The 25,127-nt window shown below is 47.8% G+C and overlaps 1 protein-coding gene across 2 annotated transcripts in view; it reads left to right on the forward strand.

Moving 5' to 3' along the window:
- Window positions 1-25,127, forward strand: part of PPARD (peroxisome proliferator activated receptor delta) — a 283,091-nt gene that overhangs the window by 87,187 nt on the left and 170,777 nt on the right. Inside the window, exon 2 of one of the 2 annotated variants that reach the window (XM_077295486.1) lies at window positions 1,477-1,559. The exons of the other annotated variant lie outside the window; for it this stretch is intronic. The gene's annotated coding sequence lies outside the window, so the exon portion shown is untranslated. The remainder of the gene's footprint in view (window positions 1-1,476; window positions 1,560-25,127) is intronic. 2 annotated transcript variants of the gene reach the window in all.

Genomic DNA, 25,127 nt, shown 5'->3' on the forward strand with positions numbered 1-25,127 from the left:
CTGGCATTGCCGCCAAGACACAGTCTGTGTCGGCGCCTCCCACTGTACCACCAACGCAGGCTCCAGGCTCCCTGATCGCGCTTTTCAGACGCTGGATGTGAGACACCAGATTTATTACAGATAAGTCCAACACATATACTTACCTGTTGCTATACATACTATGTACTTTTTGCAGATCCGAGCGGACACATCCACTCTATATAAGTGGATCTACACCACCCGGAGTTTATTACTCCTGAAACCAAAACCTCCCACTCCATTTGTCCCGGATCCTATGGTCAAAACTATATACAGATAAAATTAAGGTAGAACCACTCTCTACATGTGAACCCTGGTATTCTATCAAATACCCAGATACCATATTTACCCTAAACATGCATTTGTGTTACAGCCAACCTAATATTTGGCAGATGTATTAGAACCATATATACACTGTTCTGGATAACCGTATACTGGACTAAAGGCCCTATTCTCTCAACTTGGGTAAATACCCCCCCTCGTTATATACATACAAATAGGAGGACCCGGAGCATAATATAAAAGCTACTTTATTAATACAAAAGTTTAAGAACAAACATATATCAGTAATAATTAAAGGTGCATAATTATTTCCATGATTCACATATACAAGGGGAAACCCACCCCTCTAATATCCCCATACTGCACAATAGCCCTGGGAGGGGATAAAATAACAAACCCCTACCATACAGTATGATATGGTGCAGCGGTCAGCCAATTCATGAAGTCCCTAAACCCAAAGGTAGGTATATAAAAGTGAAAATTCGGCCTAAGACTGCTTACCAAAGTGAAGGGGAGACAGAGGAGCGGGATCCCTCCAGAGTAACGACCCCGACGCGCGTTTCGTGGCTAAAAGAACGCCGCTTCTTCAAGGAAGTATAAGGTGAGAGGCATACAGGACCTGCTCTTAACCTGCCTGACCTCTGTCACATGTTAGAATCCGGCCAATAGCGGTGGCGCCAGCGGCGCATGCGCACGGCGACGGGAAGGTCCTCCATGGGGGCAGGGCGTCAGGCTCAGTGCGCACGCGCCGGATAACATCACGGAGCGCCCGCACATAGCACTTAGACGCCCGCCCACATGAGGGAGCCGCCCACCAGCCGGGCGATGCGCACGGCCACAAAGTGATAAAGGACAGAACATGCTGTCAAGAATGCTTGCCAGAAATCAGACCGCGATGTCCACGGTATATTAAAGACAGTGTAAGACTACTGGTCCCCAAATATGGAAACCTATCTAGAAAATGCAGGGATAACAGGAGTAAATAATCATAATACAGTGGAAATTATATATTATACAAAATAGAAGTATATCAGAATACATAACATGTCATGCAATAATACATACATATTTAGATATAATACTGCCACTGTTATTTACACTGCAACATAGGTAGAAAATTAAATATGTCCATTAGTGGTATATAAATGGCGCAATAACCAGTTTTTATTCATATAGATATTCATGTCCAAAAATGGTGGGGACGCTGAAATAGTGGATCCAAATGGCCAGAAGAGAAAGAAGGCAATAGTCAGCAGAAGGTCCGTAAGTGAGAGCAATTACTGATAATACAAGAACAAAGAAAACAAAAGTTAAAAATACAAAACAAATAAAAACAAAAAATGTATCTGGCGGGTTAATGATGGAGACCCATATAAGTCAGACCCGAAGACAATAGATCACTATAGATATGGAGCAAAGCTCAAGGACTCATTTAGCCCTTTAGGAATCATACAATCCAACATAACAATCCATTTTGTTTCGATCTGCGCAAGGCGTTTTTTGTTATCCCCACCCCTCACGCCCAAGTGGAGTGCATCAATCCCCGAACAGAAAGTAATTTTGAGTTGCAATTATGGTGCAACCAAAAATGTCGGGGAAGCGTTTTTAATTCAGTCTCTGTGGGCACCGTCTTGGCCGCGTCAATGTCCCGCACATGCTCACGTACACGGACCCTAAATTCACGTGTAGTGAGGCCCACGTAAATCCTTAGGCATGGACATGTAGCATAGTAAATGATATTCGACGTACCACAGGAAATGCGATGTCTTATTTGGAAAGTTCTAGAACCATCACTGGATTTAAATTCGGAACAGCGCAGGACATTGGCGCAGGCAAGACAGTGCCCACACGGGATACACCCCGGACGAGGGCCGGTGGTACCAAAAGGATTGCTCGGGGCAGGGACATAATGACTCCTGACCAACATGTCGCCAAGGTTCATGCCCCTTCTCGGTGTCATGAGTGGAAGGTTGCCCAGGGCTGCACGCAGGGAAGGTTCGGTCCTAAGGACAGACCAATGCTTTTTGAGGATTGACCGCATACTCTCCCACTCATGATTGAAGGTGGAGATGAATCTGATATGACCATCTCCACCTTCAGCACGACGGCGAGTGGTAGGGTGCAAAAGGTCACTCCTCTGGGTTCTGCGGGCACGATCATAACCGGCTTTAATGGATCTGCGGCTATAGCCGCGATCCCTAAACCTCTGTTTTAGATCATTAGCCTGTGCCTCGAATTTTACCTCAGAGGAGCAAATTCGTCACATCCTGAGGAACTGTCCGACCGGGACGGCCCTCACTGTGGCTGGATAGTGAGCAGAAGTGGCATGCAATAAAGAGTTAACAGAGGTGGACTTTCTGAAGACATCCGTCTGGATGCGCCGGTCAGAATCGACCTCCAGACGGACGTCCAGAAAGTCCACCGCAACCTCACTGGAAGTGTAAGTAAGCCGTATATTTTGCATGTTGCTGTTCAAAACCTCCATAAATTCCCCGAGCTGGCGGGCAGACCCCCCCCACAAAAACAGGATGTCGTCAATATAGCGATACCAGCACAGCACATGAGCCGCGGCCGGTGGGCCCCCGTCACCAAAAATGCCCCTCTCCCAGGCGCCAAGGAAGAGGTTGGCGTACGAGGGCGCACAAGCCGCGCCCATGGCTGTGCCGCGCTTCTGTAAGTAGAATCTGTCCTTGAAGACAAAAAAGTTGTGGGTGAGGATATACTCCACCAGCTCGAGGATAAGCTCACACAGAGGGCCGCCCAGATCGGAGGCCCCCAGGAAGCGACGAACGGCATCCAACCCATAGGAGTGATCTATGCATGTATATAAACCCTCGACATCGGCTGTAACTAGAATTGTATCCTGATCCACAAGGATGCCATCAACCCTCGACAGGACGTCCGTAGTGTCTTTAATGTACGACGGTAAAGTTTCAACAAATGGTTTAAGATAAAAGTCAATAAATTGACATACTGGATCACAAATCCCATCGATACCTGACACAATTGGACGTCCCGGGGGGTCGAGGGCATGCTTGTGGATTTTGGGCAGCAAATAGAATGTGGGGACCCGAGGTGACCTGACGGTTAATCCATCGAGTACCTGTTTAGTAATAACATTAGCCTCAAAGGCCCCCACCAATATATCTTGCAACTCCCGTGAGAAGGAGGCCATGGGATTGGAGGAGAGCTTGAGATACGTGTTAGAGTCTTTGAGCTGATGGAATACTTCCCACTCATATTTTACACATGGCCAAACCACCACGTTCCCCCCCTTGTCCGCCGGTTTAAACACCACATCTTTCATTTCTTTCAGTTGTTTTATGGCGTAACGTTGTTGTGACGTTAAATTGTCATACGTGCGCCGAGAAGACAGCCTTTTGAAATCCTCACCCACCAATTTGGTGAAGATCTCAATCGCTGGTGATAGGGACAAGGAGGGGAACCTGGCAGACTTTGGACGAGTGGATGGTGGAAACTTACTTGAACTAGATATTTGTTGTTCTTCAAGGAAATCCTCCAAATCCCCCCTCGTTATATGTCTAACCCCTGTGTACCACTCATTGCGTTATTCCCATAGACTTCTTTTTGAATCCATGCGCATTAAAGAAAGAAAGTTTAAGTACCTGGGTTATTAAATGTATTAATTAGTGTTGAGCATTCCGATGCCGCAAGTATCGGGTATCGGCCGATACTTGCGGGTATCGGAATTCCGATACCGAGATCCAATACTTTTGTGGTATCGGGTATCGGTATCGAAACAACATTAATGTGTAAAATACAACATTAATGTGTAAAATAAAGAATTAAAATAAAAAATATTGCTATACTCACCTCTCCGACGCAGCCTGGACCTCACCGAGGGAACCGGCAGCGTTCTTTGCTTAAAATGCGCGCTTTTCCTTCCTTCTGTGACGTCACGGCTTGTGATTGGTCGCGTGCCGCCCATGTGGCCGCGACGCGACCAATCACAGCAAGCCGTGACGTAATTTTCAGGTCCTTCTAGGCATTCAGTATTTTAAAATTACGTTCCGGCTTTGTGATTGGTCGCGTCGCGGTCACATGGGCGACGCGACCAATCACAAGCCGTGACGTCACGGGAGGCAGGAGACGCGCACATTTTTAAAATTACGTCACGGCTTGTGATTGGTTGCGTGCCGCCCATGTGACCGCGACGCGACCAATCACAGCAAGCCGTGACGTAATTTCAGGTCCTGAATGCAAAAATAGGCATCAGGACCTGAAATTACGTCACGGCTTGCTGTGATTGGTCGCGTCGCGGTCACATGGGCGGCACGCAACCAATCACAAGCCGTGACGTAATTTTAAAAATGCGCGCGTCTCCTGCCTCCCGTGACGTCACGGCTTGTGATTGGTCGCGTCGCCCATGTGACCGCGACGCGACCAATCACAAAGCCGGAACGTAATTTTAAAATACTGAATACCTAGAAGGACCTGAAAATTACGTCACGGCTTGCTGTGATTGGTCGCGTCGAGGCCACATGGGCGGCACGCGACCAATCACAAGCCGTGACGTCACGGAAGGAAGGAAAAGCGCGCATTTTAAGCAAAGAACGCTGCCGGTTCCCTCGGTGAGGTCCAGGCTGCAACGGAGAGGTGAGTATAGCAATATTTTTTATTTTAATTCTTTATTTTACACATTAATATGGTTCCCAGAGCCTGAAGAAGAGTTTCCTCTCCTTCAGACCCTGGGAACCATCAGGGATACCGTCCGATACTTGAGTCCCATTGACTTGTATTGGTATCGGGTATCGGTATCGGATTAGATCCGATACTTTGCCGGTATCGGCCGATACTTTCCGATACCGATACTTTCAAGTATCGGACGGTATCGCTCAACACTAGTATTAATATATACAATAACATAACGACATATATATTTCCTCTCATGTTCTCCTATCACCTCTGAACAGGGTAATACGGGGCCGTCTCCACCTACTAATATAGTAGAATACTTTAATATCACATAACGGAATGCAACCATAATAGGGTACATGAATCCGTCTCTACCTCCTGTGTCGTACTGTTTTTTCTTCTCAGATTTATACTCAACCCTCTGCTGACCATGCCTTGTTTGATGTCCCACTATCCAACTTGGGATTGCAGAACCGTGTTAATCTCTGCCTATTGTTCATAGATACCTGACATGTTTTCAATATAGTTTTTCTATATAGTTTTTATTATGTATATAGCTCTTGTAACGTACTTTGTATATATTTGAGCACTGTATATATTGTGTGTTCATACGAATTTTGTCTATTTTTGTTACAGCACTTGTTTGTGATCAAGGCCACTGTGTGGCCGAAACGTTAAAAATTTGCCCTGTGGTTTCGTCTTCATCTTTAATAAACTATTCACTTCAGCAAAAATTAACAAGATGAGTGCAGTGATTTGACTTTCTCTCTAGTACTAAGGGGGCTTTTGGCTCCGTTCACCTGCACCATCAAGCTCTACCTATAGTCGAGTGCTAGCTCTTCATCTTTTCCACTATACTTGTTTGGTTGGGCCTACTAACGGTGTCTGCCGCTGCTTGTTGTTCTCCTCCACTGAACAAAGCTGAGCTGCCACTTTACTCCTGTTTCGAATATTAAACTGCATTTGGCCTACTTGTTTGGTTGGGCCTACTAACTGTCTGCCACTCCTTGCTTTTCTCCTCCACTGAACAAAACTGAGCCACCACTTTACTCCTGTTTCGAATATTAAACTGCATTTGGCCTACTTGTTTGGTTGGGCCTACTAACGATGTCTGTCCCTGCTTGTTGTTCTCCTCCACTGAACAAAGCTGAGCCGCCAGTTTACTCCTGTTTCAAATATTAAACTGCAGTTGGCCTACTTGTTTGGTTGGACCTACTAACGGTGTCTGCCGCTGCTTGTTGTTCTCCTCCACTGAACAAAGCTGAGCCGCCAGTTTACTCCTGTTTCAAATATTAAACTGCATTTGGCCAACTTGTTTGGTTGGGCCTACTAATGGTGTCTGCTAGGGTTGAGCGACTTTCATTTTTTTAAGGTCGAGTCGGGTTTTGTGAAACCCGACTTTGTCCAGAGTCGAGTCGAGTGCAGTCGGCCGATTATCGCTAAAAGTCGGGGATCGACCGAAACACGAAACCCAATGCAAGTCAATGGGGAAGCATAGTTGGCAGTGAGTGGAGGCCAGGAAAACACCTACAGTGCCCATTTTAATGCCAAAAACATCCACTCTTGTTTCTGAAGCTTGTCAATCTTAATTAACTTTATAATAATAGTTGGGCATTGGAACTTGGGGGTCATTTTGCAAAAGTTGTGGAGGGTAGGGCTGGTTCAAGCTTTTAGTGGGCCCAGGAAACGTGGACTACGTCACGGCGGTGGAGCAGTGAGAGGTAAGTATGTCAAGTTTGCAAGTACTGTGATCCTAAGCAAGCAGGGAGGCCCCCTCGTTGGCATTGGCACTGGCACAGGGCCCCTCAAAGTACAGCGGTGTGTTTGCATGGCGGGGGCGCCTCCCACCAGCAGCGACACTTTTGCGTACTCTGAGGGGCCCTGTGCCAGTGACGTCACCAACGAGTATGCCCCCCCCACCTGATGAAGGAACCTGCACTTTCATCTGCACCTTCCTCTTTGTCCCTGTGTAAGGTGGTATAACATGCGGGAAGGGGAACCTTACTTTCAGCAGGGTCAGATTCTGGCTGTGTAGAGTGCAAGGGGAATGTAGTGGTCTAGGTCAATGTACCAGCAGACTCATCTAGCAGTGGCTGGGGAATGGGCAGGATGAGGAGGAAACAGATATAGGGCCAAAGAATAAAGTAGGCTAAATGCAGTTCAAAATTGGTAACAGGACTAAACAGGCGGCATTGCTTTGTTGAGTGGAGTAGCAAACCCAGGAGCAGCAGACACTGTTTTAAGTGCCCAAACACACTAATAGGCCAAATGCAGTTTAATATTTGCTACTGTAGGCCAAAAGCCAGAAGGTAGAAGCTCAGCTTTATTCAGTTGAGGACAACACCAGGCAGGGGCAGACACCGTTAGTAGGCCGGAACCACCAATCTTTTAAAAAACAGCACTTAATGAGAGCCAGAAGGTAGAAGCTCAGCTTTATTCAGTTGAGGACAACACCAGGCAGGGGCAGACACCGTTAGTAGGCCGGAACCACCAATCTTTTAAAAAACAGCACTTAATGAGAGCCAGAAGGTAGAAGCTCAGCTTTATTCAGTTGAGGACAAACACCAGGGAGCAGCAAACAGAGATATTAGGCCCCATCCAGCAATTTAAAAAAAAAAAAAAAAAAAAAAAAAAGCTTTATAAAAGAGCCAGATGGTAGAAGCTCAGCTTTATTCAGTTGAGGACAACACCAGGGAGAGGCAGACACCGTTAGTAGGCCGTAACCAAAGTTGAAGGCCAAATGCAGTTTAATATCTGATACTGTAGGCCGAAAGCCAGAAGGTAGAAGCTCAGCTGTATTCAGTTGAGGGCAACACCAGGGAGGGGCAGACACCGTTAGTAGGCCCTAACCACCAATTTTTAAAAACACAGCACTTAATGAGAGCCAGAAGGTAGAAGCTCAGCTGTATTCAGTTGAGGACAAACACCAGGCATGGGCAGACACCGTTAGTAGGCCCTAAACACCATTTTTTTATTTAAAACACAGCACTTAATGAGAGCCAGAAGGTAGAAGCTCAGCTTTATTCAGTTGAGGACAACACCAGGGAGGGGCAGACACCGTTAGTAGGCCGTAACCAAAGTTGAAGGCCAAATGCAGTTTAATATCTGATACTATAGGCCAAAAGCCAGAAGGTAGAAGCTCAGCTGTATTCAGTTGAGGGCAACACCAGGGAGGGGCAGACACCGTTAGTAGGCCCCATCCAGCAATTTAAAAAAAAAAAAAAAAAAAAAAAAAAAAGCTTTATAAAAGAGCCAGAAGGTAGAAGCTCAGCTTTATTCAGTTGAGGACAACACCAGGCAGGGGCAGACACCGTTAGTAGGCCGGAACCACCAATCTTTTAAAAAACAGCACTTAATGAGAGCCAGAAGGTAGAAGCTCAGCTTTATTCAGTTGAGGACAACACCAGGCAGGGGCAGACACCGTTAGTAGGCCGGAACCACCAATCTTTTAAAAAACAGCACTTAATGAGAGCCAGAAGGTGGAAGCTCAGATTTATTCATTTGAGGACAACTTGAATTAGGGACTGCAGACAGACTTACCAGGCTGTCCCCTGTGTGGACCATGCATCCAATACATTAACCCATTGCGCCACAAAGGACACGTAACCTTCCGTGGCCATGCCTACCGCTCCATGTGTCTGTTGTCAGGTGTACGTTTGGACTCACAGATTGACAGAATGAAAGGACAATGTGGTCTTTAACATGCTGGTGGAGGGGTGGGATGGCTTTTCTCGCAAAAGAATTGTCAACTGGGTAGCTCATAGCGTGGTACAGCGTAGTCCATCATGGCTTTATTAATATTAAATAAAATTAAAAAATAGGCTCTATGCACTGTAAAATAGGTTCCAGGGTTACACGGGCAGCAGTGGTCAGGTCAGTGGAGGCCTAGTGGAAGGAGGGACCGCAGACAGGCTTCCAAGGCCTAACATAATAAAATGGGCTGGCTGTAGGCACTTTATAATTGGTTCCAGGGGTACACGGGCAGCAGTGGTCTGGTCATTGGAGGCCTAGTGGAAGGAGGGACCGCAGACAGGCTTCGAAGGCCTAACATAATAAAATGGGCTGGCTGTAGGCACTTTACAATTGGTTCCAGGGGTACACGGGCAGCAGTGGTCAGGTCAGTGGAGGCCTAGTGGAAGGAGGGACCGCAGACAGGCTTCCAAGGCCTAACATAATAAAATGGGCTGGCTTTAGGCACTTTATAATTGGTTCCAGGGGGACACGGGCAGCAGTGGTCTGGTCATTGGAGGCCTAGTGGAAGGAGGGACCGCAGACAGGCTTCGAAGGCCTAACATAATAAAATGGGCTGGCTGTAGGCACTTTATAATTGGTTCCAGGGGTACACGGGCAGCAGTGGTCAGGTCAGTGGAGGCCTAGTGGAAGGAGGGACCGCAGACAGGCTTGGAAGGCCTAACATGATAAAATGGGCTGGCTGTAGGCACTGTAAAATAGGTTCCAGGGGTACACGGGCAGCAGTGGTCTGGTCAGTGGAGGCCTAGTGGAAGGAGGGACCGCAGACAGGCTTGGAAGGCCTAACATGATAAAATGGGCTGGCTGTAGGCACTGTAAAATAGGTTCCAGGGGTACACGGGCAGCAGTGGTCTGGTCAGTGGAGGCCTAGTGGAAGGAGGGACCGCAGACAGGCTTCCAAGGCCTAACATAATAAAATGGGCTGGCTGTAGGCACTGTAAAATAGGTTCCAGGGGTACACGGGCAGCAGTGGTCAGGTCAGTGGAGGCCTAGTGGAAGGAGGGACCGCAGACAGGCTTGGAAGGCCTAACATGATAAAATGGGCTGGCTGTAGGCACTGTAAAATAGGTTCCAGGGGTACACGGGCAGCAGTGGTCTGGTCAGTGGAGGCCTAGTGGAAGGAGGGACCGCAGACAGGCTTGGAAGGCCTAACATGATAAAATGGGCTGGCTGTAGGCACTGTAAAATAGGTTCCAGGGGTACACGGGCAGCAGTGGTCAGGTCAGTGGAGGCCTAGTGGAAGGAGGGACCGCAGACAGGCTTGGAAGGCCTAACATGATAAAATGGGCTGGCTGTAGGCACTGTAAAATAGGTTCCAGGGGTACACGGGCAGCAGTGGTCTGGTCAGTGGAGGCCTAGTGGAAGGAGGGACCGCAGACAGGCTTGGAAGGCCTAACATTATAAAATGGGCTGGCTGTAGGAACTGTAAAATAGGTTCCAGGGGTACACGGGCAGCAGTGGTCTGGTCAGTGGAGGCCTAGTGGAAGGAGGGACCGCAGACAGGCTTGGAAGGCCTAACATGATAAAATGGGCTGGCTGTAGGCACTGTAAAATTGTAAAATAGGTTCCAGGGGTACACGGGCAGCAGTGGTCTGGTCAGTGGAGGCCTAGTGGAAGGAGAGACCGCAGACAGGCTTCCAAGGCCTAACATAATAAAATGGGCTGGCTGTAGGCACTTTATAATTGGTTCCAGGGGTACACGGGCAGCAGTGGTCAGGTCAGTGGAGGCCTAGTGGAAGGAGGGACCGCAGACAGACTTCCAAGGCCTAACATAATAAAATGGGCTGGCTGTAGGCACTTTATAATTGGTTCCAGGGGTACACGGGCAGCAGTGGTCTGGTCAGTGGAGGCCTAGTGGAAGGAGGGACCGCAGACAGGCTTCCAAGGCCTAACATAATAAAATGGGCTGGCTGTAGGCACTGTAAAATAGGTTCCAGGGGTACACGGGCAGCAGTGGTCTGGTCAGTGGAGGCCTAGTGGAAGGAGGGACCGCAGACAGGCTTGGAAGGCCTAACATGATAAAATGGGCTGGCTGTAGGCACTGTAAAATAGGTTCCAGGGGTACACGGGCAGCAGTGGTCTGGTCAGTGGAGGCCTAGTGGAAGGAGGGACCGCAGACAGGCTTGGAAGGCCTAACATTATAAAATGGGCTGGCTGTAGGAACTGTAAAATAGGTTCCAGGGGTACACGGGCAGCAGTGGTCTGGTCAGTGGAGGCCTAGTGGAAGGAGGGACCGCAGACAGGCTTCCAAGGCCTAACATAATAAAATGGGCTGGCTGTAGGCACTTTATAATTGGTTCCAGGGGTACACGGGCAGCAGTGGTCAGGTCAGTGGAGGCCTAGTGGAAGGAGGGACCGCAGACAGACTTCCAAGGCCTAACATAATAAAATGGGCTGGCTGTAGGCACTTTATAATTGGTTCCAGGGGTACACGGGCAGCAGTGGTCTGGTCAGTGGAGGCCTAGTGGAAGGAGGGACCGCAGACAGGCTTCCAAGGCCTAACATAATAAAATGGGCTGGCTGTAGGCACTGTAAAATAGGTTCCAGGGGTACACGGGCAGCAGTGGTCTGGTCAGTGGAGGCCTAGTGGAAGGAGGGACCGCAGACAGGCTTGGAAGGCCTAACATGATAAAATGGGCTGGCTGTAGGCACTGTAAAATAGGTTCCAGGGGTACACGGGCAGCAGTGGTCTGGTCAGTGGAGGCCTAGTGGAAGGAGGAACCGCAGACAGGCTTGGAAGGCCTAACATGATAAAATGGGCTGGCTGTAGGCACTGTAAAATAGGTTCCAGGGGTACACGGGCAGCAGTGGTCTGGTCAACGGAGGCCGATTGTAATGAGTGTCTGCCAGTTAGTAGTCCAAAACAACAAATAAATGTGAATGTCTCGCATTAAAACAAAACAAAAACACTAAAGGGTGCAATCATTAGGTTCAGGGGTGGGATCCTCTGCGTTGTTTCAGACCTACTAATTTAGCGCAAAGTATTTACTGTGGTAAATAGAGGACACTGCCCCTGACTATGTTAAGTACCATCATACATGTCAACACAATGGTATTGTCAGTGGCAGGTATGGAAGGATGTCAGCGCATAGACTAAACATTGGTGGAAGTGTGAGAGATAACTGTGGAAGTGGTAGAGCAATGTTTGACCTGGGGGTGGGTGAACTCTCTTGTGGCCGGCGGTACAGGCCCAGGGCCCCTCATGTTACAACAGTGTGTCTGACGTTGGGTGCGCACCACCACCGCCAGAGACACTTTATTGTACTATGAGGGACCCAGTAGCAATGCCGTCGACCAAAAGCGAGCACACCCACCTCTTCAGACAAACAGCAGTCTCACGGGTGCTTGCGCCAAGTCGCGATACCACGACCCCGTGTGGGGAGTTTGGCCATTTAGGGAGGTGTAAACATGTCGTATGCTGGACAATCAGCTGCAGCAAATTAGACATTAGAAAAGTAATTCACAGTAGTCCACAGGCAAGAGCTTTTCATAGGAAAGCTAGGTGTCGGCCGGGCAAGGTGGGGCAAAAGATTTCGAAATCCAGTTGTGGTTCATTTTAATGAATGTTAGATCATCAACATTTTGGGTAGCCAGACGAGTCCTTTTTTTCGGTTAATATTGAACCTGCAGCACTGAATACTCTTTCTGATAGGACACTAGCTGCCGGGCAAGCAAGCTCCTGCAATGCATATTCTGCCAATTCTGGCCAGGTGTCTAATTTTGATGCCCAGTAATCAAATGGGAATGACGGTTGAGGGAGAACATCGATAAGGGATGAAAAATAGTTAGTAACCATACTGGACAAATGTTGTCTCCTGTCACTTTCAATTGATGCAGCAGTACCTGTCCTGTCTGCTGTCATAGCAAAATCAGTCCACAACCTGGTCAGAAAACCCCTCTGTCCAACGCCACTTCTGATGTGTGCACCCCTAACACTCCTAGTCTGCTAGCCCCTGGAGCTCGTGTGAGAACGATCACGTGCGCTGTGTGCTGGGAATGCCTGAAGCAAACGGTCAACAAGAGTTGATTGTTTGGTTGCTAATATTAGTTCCAAGTTCTCATGTGGCATAATATTTTGCAATTTGCCTTTATAGCGTGGATCAAGGAGGCAGGCCAACCAGTAATCGTCATCGTTCATCATTTTCGTAATGCGTGTGTCCCTTTTTAGGATACGTAAGGCATAATCCGCCATGTGGGCCAAAGTTCCAGTTGTCAAATCTCCGGTTGTGATTGGTTGAGGGGCAGTTTCAGGCAAATCTACATCACTTGTGGCCCTCAAAAAACCAGAACCCGGCCTTGCCACGCAACCAATTTTCAGGGCCCCCGGGAAAGCTTCCGCATTCAAAATATACTCATCCCCATCATCCTCCTCATCCTCCACCTCCTCTTCGCCCGCTACCTCGTCCTGTACACTGCCCTGACCAGACAATGGCTGACTGTCATCAAGGCTTTCCTCTTCCTCTGGTGCAGACGCCTGATCCTTTATGTGCGTCAAACTTTGCATCAGCAGACACATTAGGGGGATGCTCATGCTTATTATGGCGTTGTCTGCACTAACCAGCTGTGTGCATTCCTCAAAACACTGAAGGACTTGACACGTCTTGTATCTTCGACCACTGCACACCTGACAACTCCATGTCTGCCATCCTACTGCCTGCCCGTGTATGTGTATCCTCCCACAAAAACATAACAGCCCGCCTCTGTTGGCACAGTCTCTGAAGCATGTGCAGTGTTGAGTTCCACCTTGTTGCAACGTCTATGATTAGGCGATGCTGGGGAAGGTTCAAAGACCGCTGATAGGTCTGCATACGGCTGGAGTGTACAGGCGAACGTTGGAAATGTGAGCAAAGTCCACGCACTTTGAGGAGCAGGTCGGAGAACCCAGGATAAGTTTTCAATAAGCACTGCACCACCAGGTTTAAGGTGTGAGCCAGGCAAGGAATGTGTTTCAGTTGGGAAAGGGAGATGGCAGCTATGAAATTCCTTCCGTTATCACTCACTACCTTGCCTGCCTCAAGATCTACTGTGCCCAGCCACGACTGCGTTTCTTGTTGCACGAACTCGGACGGAACTTCCGCGGTGTGTCTGTTGTCGCCCAAACACTTCATAGCCAATACAGCCTGCTGACGCTTGCCAGTAGCTGGCCCATAATGGGACAACTGGTGTGCAACAGTGTCATCTGCCGATGGAGTGGTTGGCCGACTGCGGTCTGTGGAAGAGCTGTAGCTTCTGCAGGAGGACGAGGAGGAGGGGGTACGAACACCTACAGCCAACTGTTTCCTAGACCGTGGGCTAGGCACTACTGTCCCGAAATTGATGTCCCCTGTGGACCCTGCATCCACCACATTCACCCAGTGTGCCGTGATGGACACATAACGTCCCTGGCCATGCCTACTGGTCCATGCATCTGTAGTCAGGTGCACCTTTGTACTCACAGATTGCCTGAGTGCATGGACGATGCGCTGTTTAACATGCTGGTGCAGGTCTGGGATGGCTTTTCTGGAAAAAAAGTGTCGACTGGGTAGCTCGTATCGTGGTTCAGCGTACTCCATCAGGGCTTTGAAAGCTTCGCTTTCAACTAAACGGTAGGGCATCATCTCTAACGAGATTAGTCTAGCTATGTGGGCGTTAAAACCCTGTGTACGCGGATGCGAGGATAAGTACTTCCTTTTTCTAACCAGAGTCTCATGTAGGGTGAGCTGGACTGGAGAGCTGGAGATCGTGGAACTTTCGGGTGTGTCGGTGGACATGGCAGACTGAGAGACGGTTGGAGACGGTATTGTTTCCGCCGGTGCCCTAGATGCAATATTTCCTCCTACAAAACTGGTGATTCCCTGACCCTGACTGCTTTTGGCTGGCAAAGAAACCTGCACAGATACTGCCGGTGGTGCAGAAAATGGTGGCCTTACAGTGACGGAAGGGATGTTGCGTTGCTGACTAGCTTCATTGGCCGAGGGTGCTACAACCTTAAGGGACGTTTGGTAGTTAGTCCAGGCTTGAAAATGCATGGTGGTTAAGTGTCTATGCATGCAACTAGTATTGAGACTTTTCAGATTCTGACCTCTGCTTAAGCTAGTTGAACATTTTTGACAGATGACTTTGCGCCGATCAATAGGATGTTGTTTAAAAAAATGCCAGACTGCACTCTTCCTAGCATCGGATCCCTTTTCAGGGATTGCAGACTGAGCTTTAACCGGATGGCCACGCTGTCCTCCAACAGGTTTTGGCTTTGACACGCGTTTTGGCCCAGATACGGGACCGGCAGATGGAACCTGTTGCGATGTTGATGCCTGCTGCGGCCCCTCCTCCACCTCCGTTTCTGAACTACTGCCACCTGCACCCTGTTCCCCCAATGGCTGCCAATCAGGGTCAACAACTGGGTCATCTATTACCTCCTCTTCGAGCTCGTGTGCAACTTCGTCTGTGTCACCGTGTCGGTCGGTGGTATAGCGTTCGTGGCGGGGCAACATAGTCTCATCAGGGTCTGATTGTGGTTCAGTACCCTGAGAGGGCAATGTTGTGGTCTGAGTCAAAGGAGCAGCATAGTACTCTGGCTGTGGCTGTGCATCAGTGCACTCCATGTCAGAATCTACTTGTAATGGGCATGGCCTGTTAAGTGTTTCACTTTCTAAGCCAGGGACGGTATGTGTAAAGAGCTCCATGGAGTAACCCGTTGTGTCGCCTGCTGCATCCTTCTCTCTTGTTGTTGTTTTTGCTGAAGAGGACAAGGAAGCGACTTGTCCCTGACCGTGAACATCCACAAGCGATGCGCTGTTTTTACATTTACCAGTTTCAGAAGAGGAGGCAAAAGAGCTAGAGGCTGAGTCTGCAAGGTAAGCCAAAACTTGCTGTTGCTGCTCCGGCTTTAAAAGCGGTTTTCCTACTCCCAGAAAAGAGAGCGTTCGAGGCCTTGTGTAGCCAGGCAACGAACCTGGCTCCACAGCTCCAGACTTAGGTGGAATATTTTTATCCCCACGACCACCTGATGCTCCACTACCACCATTACCAGCTGACAATGAACGCCCACGGCCACGACCTCTTGCACAAGACTTCCTCATTGTTTTAAAAACTTAACCAAAGTAACTTTATTTGTTGCTGTCAAACAACTTACACGGTGAGCTATAACTTCAGTATGATTTCAATATCCCTTTACAGGTTGGTGAGACCACAAGGAAAATCAGGCCCAATGTTACACACTCTGTTTTCTGTGGCACCAAATCACAGAGATGCCACACACGCAGGACTGTCACTCAAGCACAAATGTCAATATTAATCTCCCACCTATTTTTTTTTTTTTTTTTTTTTCAGGGAGACTTTAGAAACCAAATAAGATAAAATGATTTTTTCAGGGACAATTTAGAAACCAAATAATAAAAAAAAAGGCTTTCTATGGCCCACTGAGTGAGAGATGGCACACACAGGAGTCAGGAGTGGCACACAAGCCCTGAGGCCAATATTTTTCTCCCACTGATTGATGTAGTGATTTTTTTTCAGGTAGATTTTAGAACCCAAATCAAGCAAAAAAATTAATAGGCTTTCTATGGCCCACTGAGTGAGAGATGGCACACACAGGAGTCAGGAGTGGCACACAAGCCCTGAGGCCAATATTTTTCTCCCACTGATTGATGTAGTGATTTTTTTTCAGGTAGATTTTAGAACCCAAATCAAGCAAAAAAATAAATAGGCTTTCTATGGCCCACTGAGTGAGAGATGGCACACACAGGAGTCAGGAGTGGCACACAAGCCCTGAGGCCAATATTTTTCTCCCACTGATTGATGTAGTGATTTTTTTTCAGGTAGATTTTAGAACCCAAATCAAGCAAAAAAAATTAATAGGCTTTCTATTGCCCACTGAGTGAGAGATGGCACACACAGGAGTCAGGAGTGGCACACAAGCCCTGAGGCCAATATTTTTCTCCCACTGATTGATGTAGTGATTTTTTTTCAGGTAGATTTTAGAACCCAAATCAAGCAACAAAATAAATAGGCTTTCTATGGCCCACAATTTGAGAGAGAGAGATGGCACACCCAGGAGTCAAGACTGGCACACAAGCAGAAAGTGCAATATTAATCTCCCACTGTTTTATTTTTTTTTTCTTTTTCAGGGAGACTTTAGAAACAAAATAATAATAAAAAAGGCTTTCTATGGCCCACTGAGTGAGAGATGGCACACACAGGAGTCAGGAGTGGCACACAAGCCCTGAGGCCAATATTTTTCTCCCACTGATTGATGTAGTGATTTTTTTTCAGGTAGATTTTAGAACCCAAATCAAGCAACAAAATAAATAGGCTTTCTATGGCCCACAATTTGAGAGAGAGAGATGGCACACCCAGGAGTCAAGACTGGCACACAAGCAGAAAGGGCAATATTAATCTCCCACTGTTTTCTTTTTTTTTTCTTTTTCAGGGAGACTTTAGAAACCAAATAATAAAAAAAAGGCTTTCTATGGCCCACTGAGTGAGAGATGGCACACACAGGAGTCAAGAGTGGCACACAAGCCCTGAGGCCAATATTTTTCTCCCACTGATTGATGTAGTGATTTTTTTTCAGGTAGATTTTAGAACCCAAATCAAGCAAAAAAATTAATAGGCTTTCTATGGCCCACAATTTGAGAGAGAGAGATGGCACACCCAGGAGTCAAGACTGGCACACAAGCAGAAAGGGCAATATTAATCTCCCACTGTTTTATTTTTTTTTTATTTTTCAGGGAGACTTTAGAAACCAAATAATAAAAAAAAAGGCTTTCTATGGCCCACTGAGTGAGAGATGGCACACACAGGAGTCAGGAGTGGCACACAAGCCCTGAGGCCAATATTTTTCTCCCACTGATTGATGTAGTGATTTTTTTTCAGGTAGATTTTAGAACCCAAATCAAGCAAAAAAATAAATAGGCTTTCTATGGCCCACTGAGTGAGAGATGGCACACACAGGCGTCAGGAGTGGCACACAAGCCCTGAGGCCAATATTTTTCTCCCACTGATTGATGTAGTGATTTTTTTTCAGGTAGATTTTAGAACCCAAATCAAGCAAAAAAATTAATAGGCTTTCTATGGCCCACTGAGTGAGAGATGGCACACACAGGGATGGCACTCTAGCAGAAATGCCAATCTTAATCTCCCACAAAAAAAAAAAAAAACAGGGACTGTCCTACAATTACTATCTCCCTGCAGTAATCTCAGCCAGGTATGGCAGGCAGCAATAAGAAGTGGACTGATGCACAAATTAAATAAAAAGTGTGGACAAACAAAAAAGATAGCTGTGCAGAAAGGAAGGAACAAGAGGATTTGTGCTTTGAAAAAAGCTGTTGGTTTGCACTGTGGCGTACACACAGCAATGCAGCTATCAGGGAGCCTTCTAGGGCAGCCCAATGAGCTACAGCGCTGAGGAAAAAAAAAAAAAATGTAGCTTCCACTGTCCCTGCACACCGAAGGTGGTGTTGGACAGTGGAAATCGCTACAGCACAAGCGGTTTGGTGGTTAATGGACCCTGCCTAACGCTATCCCTGCTTCTGACGAAGCGGCAGCAACCTCTCCCTGAGCTCAGATCAGCAGCAGTGAGATGGCGGTCGGCGGGAACGCCCCTTTATAGCCCCTGTGACGCCGCAGACAGCAAGCCAATCACTGCAATGCCCTTCTCTAAGATGGTGGGGACCAGGACCTATGTCATCACGCTGCCCACACTCTGCGTTCACCTTCATTGGCTGAAAAATGGCGCTTTTCGCGTCATTGAAACGCGACTTTGGCATGAAAGTCGCGTACCGCATGGCCGACTACGCACAGGGGTCGGATCGGGTTTCATGAAACCCGACTTTGCCAAAAGTCGGCGACTTTTGAAAATGAACGACCCGTTTCGCTCAACCCTAGTGTCTGCCGCTACTTGTTGTTCTCCACCACTGAACAAAGGTGAGCTACCACTTTACTCCTGTTTCGAATATTAAACTGCATTTGGCCAACTTGTTTGGTTGGGCCTGCTAACGGTGCCTGCCGCTCCTTGCTTTTCTACTCCACTGAACAAAGCTGAGCTGCCAGTTTACTCCTGTTTCAAATATTAAACTGCATTTGGCCAACTTGTTTGGTTGGGCCTACTAACAGTGTCTGCCGCTCCTTGCTTTTCTCCTCCACTGAACAAAGCTGAGCCGCCAGTTTACTTCTGTTTCAAATATTAAACTGCATTTGGCCAACTTGTTTGGTTGGGCCTACTAATGGTGTCTGCCGCTGCTTGTTGTTCTCCTCCACTGAACAAAGCTGAGCCGCCACTTTACTCCTGTTTCGAATATTAAACTGCATTTGGCCCACTTGTTTGGTTGGGCCTACCAACTGTGTCTGCCGCTCCTTGCTTTTCTCCTCCACTGAACAAAGCTGAGCTGCCAGTTTACTCCTGTTTCAAATATTAAACTGCATTTGGCCTACTTGTTTGGTTGGGCCTACTAACAGTGTCTGCCCCTCATTATAGCTGTCCTCCACTGCACAAAGCTATGCCACCTGTGTACTCCAGTTACCAATTTTGAACTGCATTTAGCCAACTTTATTATTTTAGGCCTACTAATTCTGTCTGCACCACTCATTACAGCTGTCCTCCATTGAACAAAGCTATGCTGCCTGTTTACTCCTGTTACCATTTTTGAACTGCTTGGAGCCTACTTTTTTAATGTGGGCTTACAAACTGTGTCTGCGCCACTCATTACTGCTGTCCTCCATAGAACAAAGCTTTTCTGCCTGTTTACTCATGTTACCAGTTTTGAACTGCATTTAGCCTACTTACTTTTTTGGGCCTACTAACTGTGTCTGCTACTCCTTACAATTGTCCTCCGCTGAACAAAGATATGCCACCTCTGTGCTCCAGTTACCAATTTTGAACTGCATTTAGCCTACTTTTTCATTTTAGGCCTACTAAGTCTGTCTGTGCCACTCATTACAGCTGTCCTCTATTGAACGAAGCTATGCTGCCTGTTTACTCCTGTTACCAGTTTTGAACTGCATTTAGCCTACTTTTTTATTTTAGGCCTACCACCTGTGTCTGTGCCACTCAATACAGCTGTCCTCCACTGAACAAAGCTATGCCGCCTGTGTACTCCAGTTACCAATTTTGAACTGCATTTAGCCTACTTTTTTATTTTAGGCCTACTAAGTCTGTCTGCGCCACTCCTTACAATTGTCCTCCGCTGAACAAAGCTATGCCGTCAGTTCACTCCTGTTACCAGTTTTGAACTGCATTTAGCCTACTTACTTTTTTGGGCCTACTAATTGTCAACCTCTCATTACAGTTGTCCTCCGCTGAACAAAGCTATGCCGCCTGTGTACTCCTGTTACCAATTTTGAACTGCATTTAGCCTACTTTTTTATTTTAGGCCTACTAAGTCTGTCTGCGCCACTCCTTACAGTTGTCCTCCGCTGTACAAAGCTATGCCACCAGTTTACTCCTGTTACCTATTTTGAACTGCATTTAGCCTACTTACTTTATTGGGCCTACTAACTGCCAGCCTCTCATTACAGTAGTCCTCCGCTGAACGAAGCTATGCGTCCAGTTTAGTCCTGTTACCGATTTTGAACTGCATTTAGCCTACTTTTTTATTTTAGGCCTACTAAGTCTGTCTGCGCCACTCATTACTGTTGTCCTCTGCTGAACAAAGCTATGCCACCAGTTTACTCCTGTTACCAATTTTGAACTGCATTTAGCCTACTTACTTTATTGGGCCTACTAATTGTCAGCCTCTCATTACAGTTGTCTTCCGCTGAACAAAGCTATGCCGCTTGTTTAGTCCTGTTACCAGTTTTGAACTGCATTTAGCCTACTTTATTATTTGGGCATATATCTGTGTTTCCTCGTCATCCTGCCCATTGCCCAGCCACTGCTAGATGAGTCTGCTGGTACATTGACCCAGACCACTACATTCCCCTTGCACTACACAGCCAGGATCTGACCCTGCTGAAAGTCAGGTTCCCTTCCCGCATACTATACCACCTTACACGGGGACAAAGAGGAAGGTGCAGATGAAAGTGCAGGTTCCTTCATCAGGTGGGGAGGGGCTTACTCATTGGCAACGTCACTGGCACAGGGCCCCTCATAGTACGCAAAAGTGTCTCTGCCGGTGGGAGGCGCCCCCGCCGTCATACACACCGCCGTACTTTGAGGGGCCCTGTGCCAGTGCCGATGCGAACGAGTGGGCCCCCCCTTCTTGCTCAGGATCACAGCACTTGCAAAGTTTAAATGCTTACCTCTCCCTGCTCCACCGCCGTGACGTATTCCGCGTTTCCTGGGGCAACAAAAAACTTGAGCCAGCCCTACCCCCCACAACTTTAGCCAAATGACCCCCAGTTTTCAATGCCTAACTATTACTATAAAGTAAATTAAGATTGACAAGCTTCAGTAATAAGAATTGATGTTTTTGGCATTAAAATGGGCACTGTGGGTGTTTTCCTGTCCTCCACTCTCTGCCGACTTTGATTCCCCATTGACTTGCATTGGGTTTCGTGTTTCAGTCGGCCCCCGACTTTTCGCAATAATCGGCCGATTTCACCCGACCCGACTTTTGAGAAAGTCGGGTTTCGCGAAACCCGACTCGATCCTAAAAAAGTAAAAGTCGCTCAACTCTAATGGACACTAATCCATGTTAGGCACACCAAGGCTCAGTGAGGAACAAGGGTACTGTAGAGCTGAACGGTTGCTGCATGTTATCAAGTACCTGAGACTCGGTTTATGGTGTGTATTAATAAGCCGAATGGACTGTTTAACCCTGAGTGTCCCAGCATATGCCTCAATGACCAGCTAAGTGAGTACCCTCCGTCTACAGAGAGTGGAGAAACATCACAGTTGGTGGAAAATGCGGGTGTCACGATATTGTATGAAATATAATATAAGTTTTAGTCTCTCATTGCCAGCACCTATAGGGTAGTGGTTGACCCCCCTTCACTTCAGGATTTAGCTTTTCTTTTCAATGGGTGTAGAAGAGCTTTTATTGCTCTGGCTGTAAATTCCTGACTTTGAGCAACTTACTCTTCATGCCCCTCCCAAAAGAATTTTTACGATCGCTTGTGTTGGCTCAAACTTTCCTCCAGCTAGAACTGGTATAGAATTTCTCCAAAATCCATGAGGGTCTTTGTTCTAATATGATAAGATATTGGGCCAACGGTTTAAGCTAGGAAAATAATACATCCAGTTTGTGAATCTCCATCGGCGGATCTATCGGCCACGGTAAACGCGGGCTTCTAGTTCCAACAGGGACAGAGTATGGATTTCTCTGGAACTACGCATCCCATCAAACCCAAATTTGGTCTCATTAGAACGCCAATGTTAATACAAGATGAATGCTGGGTGTGTTATGATTCTGACATGTTCTGTAGCGGAGATACAGGCATTAGACAAAACTGTTAAATTTACTAAGACTGAAGAGATAGGAGGGTCTGAGGAAGCCAGCCCTGTTCGTGATGTCACAAGGCTGTGGTTATTTAAGTGACTCCACTTTACCCAGCCTCCAGAGTCTGTCAGAGTCAGTCTGAGTCTTATCTGAGGAGTCCTGACTGCCAGTCCTGATGTATTGGGACATATGGGAACTCCACCCACTAGCCGGGTTGCCTGCATTGTCCTGACAACATGTGAGTGTTACCTTTTCTCATTTAATCCCTTTATTTTATAATTACCTTGCACATTTTCAATTGTCTCATTTTGTAACATCTTTTATACCTTTTTATAAATACTGCCTTAATCTTTAATGGAGTTAAATATTTAAAATACTAGATTCGTTCTTCATGCTCTAAAACGTACCCTAAGGCTTCTGAAGGGAATTACGCTACTGTTTTGGGTTAGCTACGGACCCGTTTAATCGAAGCTGGTGGCAGCATACCATGTGCGGGGCCTTTGGGTGTCATTGTAGTGACTGCGGCGTTGATAATTATTGTTCCTGCCTGAGTGGGAGTAGTTATATCGCCTCGCTGCAGCGTGCCCAATAGCCAGTACATAGCAGGCAGCCTTTCTGGCGACTAATTACCCTAGGTGCAGACCTGAGGGTAAGGGGGGCGCCAGAGAGCTGCAAGTTCAAGCAGAGTTGTAAAGCGGGATATACATAAATCCCTGCAGCTCGTGGTATATTGAAGAGCAGTGGGATACCTAAAATAAGCCCCTGCTGTAAGCTAGGAGGTCAATAGCCTTGTTTGTGTTTTTTTTCATCACATTGTAGCAATGGAGGGATAACTAGGATAAGCCCCCCTGCACATGTGACAGCTGTCTGTTGGCATAAGGTCATCCCGATCCGTGACGTAGGGGTGACAGTCACGGTGTGAAACGTGACTAATTGGTGGCAGCGGTGTGGATTCATGACATATTGCAGCGGTGTGGATTCATGACAAATTGGTGGCAAGGCGGTGGGATCTTAGAGCATTAGTGATTGGGTTTGAGCAATCATTCCTCTCACTAAAAACTTGCAAAGTTCTTGCGAGGACTGCGCAAATAAGTTTGGAGAATGAACTCAGTGTTTATTAGTCCTGAGACAATTGTGTGTACTGGTAATTATCCCTTCCCTTCTCTTTGTTTTTCTGTCCTATCTTTTATTTGGCAACCATGGTTGTGCTGGGAGAAACCTTTTATAAGCAGCAGACCAAAGACACCCTTATTGCCTTATGCAGGTCACAGCATATTGACTTTGCAGGCAAAAACAAAGGCCAACTGGTCGCAGATCTGGTGCAATGGGAAGCCGCTCTAGACCAAGTCAGGCCACAGAGCCCAGAGGCCGCAGAAGCCAGCATCAGCAGAGATGGTGCTGCAGCAGAGGTCCAACCACTGAATGCCGGCCCTATTAGCAATCAGGGCGAATTGGACCCCCACCTGCTGGCGGCCTTGGAAAAACTCCCCACTGACGACCATGATGGACGTCTGCAGCTGATTCAGCAATACCGGCAGGAGGCCCGAGCCGAACGAGAGGCCCAGGCCCAGCGAGCCGAGCGGGAGACAGAGAGCAGAGCGCCAAGCCCAGTGAGAATATGAACTGGAGATGCTCCAGCAGGGGGGGATGCCCTCCACCACCCAGAGCCGTGAGCCCAGCAGCGCTCAGACACCGAAGCCACGGCCTGATCACTTTCCTGTTATGGAAAAAGATGGGGACTTGGACACCTTTCTGCGGGCCTTTGAGAAATCCTGCAGGCAGTACCAGCTGCCTACACAAGAATGGGCACGATACCTGACACCAGGGCTGAGAGGCAAAGCTCTGGAGGCGTTTGCTGCCCTCCATCAAGAACAAGATGGTGACTATGTGGCCACAAAGCAGGCTCGGATAGCCTAGTGCCAGCTTACACCTGAGGTTTACCGTAGAAAGTTCCGGAACCTCCCACGTGGCCCACATGACAGCTATGGCAATGTGGCGCATGGACTGGGGACCCACTTTGACCAGTGGACCCAAGGACTGTCAGTGACCACCTTTGCACAACTGCGAGACCTGATGATCAAATACCAGTTCTTACATCTTTGCCCAGCTGAGGTGTGACAGTTCGTGATGGACAGAGAGCCCAAAGACGTGACAAAAGCAGCGCAGATTGCCGATGCCTATGAGGCCAACCGTAGATCGGAAGTGCGGAAGCCAGTCACCACCAGCTGGAGAGGGGGTAAGCCTGCAACCAATGGCAGTACCCCTGCCAGCCAACACACCAGAGGTCCTGTCCCCGTAGCCAACAGCATCAGACCTACCACCGAACCTCGCCAGTGTTACGTCTGCAAGCGGACTGGTCATATCAGTCCCCACTGTCCAGACAAGCCAAAGAACCCCTCATCCAAGGCCCCAGGGCCTAATGCAGCAGTTCTTTTGGTGGGTGGTGTGGCTGGGAGGGTGTGTGACAACGTACAGCACGTCACCATGGGAGGCCATGTTGCTACAGGCCTCAAGAACACCGGGGCTGAACGAACCCTCATCCGACCCGAACTGGCGACCCCTGAAGAAATCATTCCGGGGAAAACCCTAACTGTCACTGGGATTGGGGGCATCAGATGTCCCTTGCCAATGGCCCGGGTTTATATTAATTGGGGTGCCGGGAGCAGGGTGAAGGAAGTGGGGCTGTCTGATAATTTACCCTCTGATGTTTTGTTGGGGACCCTTCCCCAATCTGCTAATAAGGGTAACGTTAACCCTGATGATGATGGGAAATCGCATGCGTTACCTGACCATGCTTTATCCAGTAATGATGCCTCTGATAACCATTTTTTCCCTAGGATTGATTGGTGAAAATGTTGTACCTGTGCCAACTGAACCTGATAATGATTTTTCTGTGAAAGTTAATGTCTCCATAGGTACAGGAGTGCTCAGCCACGTTGCTCTGCGGAGTAAGACGGCTGAGGAACCCCTGGCAGGGGCAAGTGTCGGTGCTACAGGAAATGGGGAGATACATGGGAACCGTGAGGAAGGTGATGCCATGCAATTGACCAGTACCACCAAGGAAGG

Source organism: Ranitomeya variabilis, chromosome 3, assembly GCF_051348905.1.
Source record: "Ranitomeya variabilis isolate aRanVar5 chromosome 3, aRanVar5.hap1, whole genome shotgun sequence".
Taxonomy (NCBI): domain Eukaryota; kingdom Metazoa; phylum Chordata; class Amphibia; order Anura; family Dendrobatidae; genus Ranitomeya; species Ranitomeya variabilis.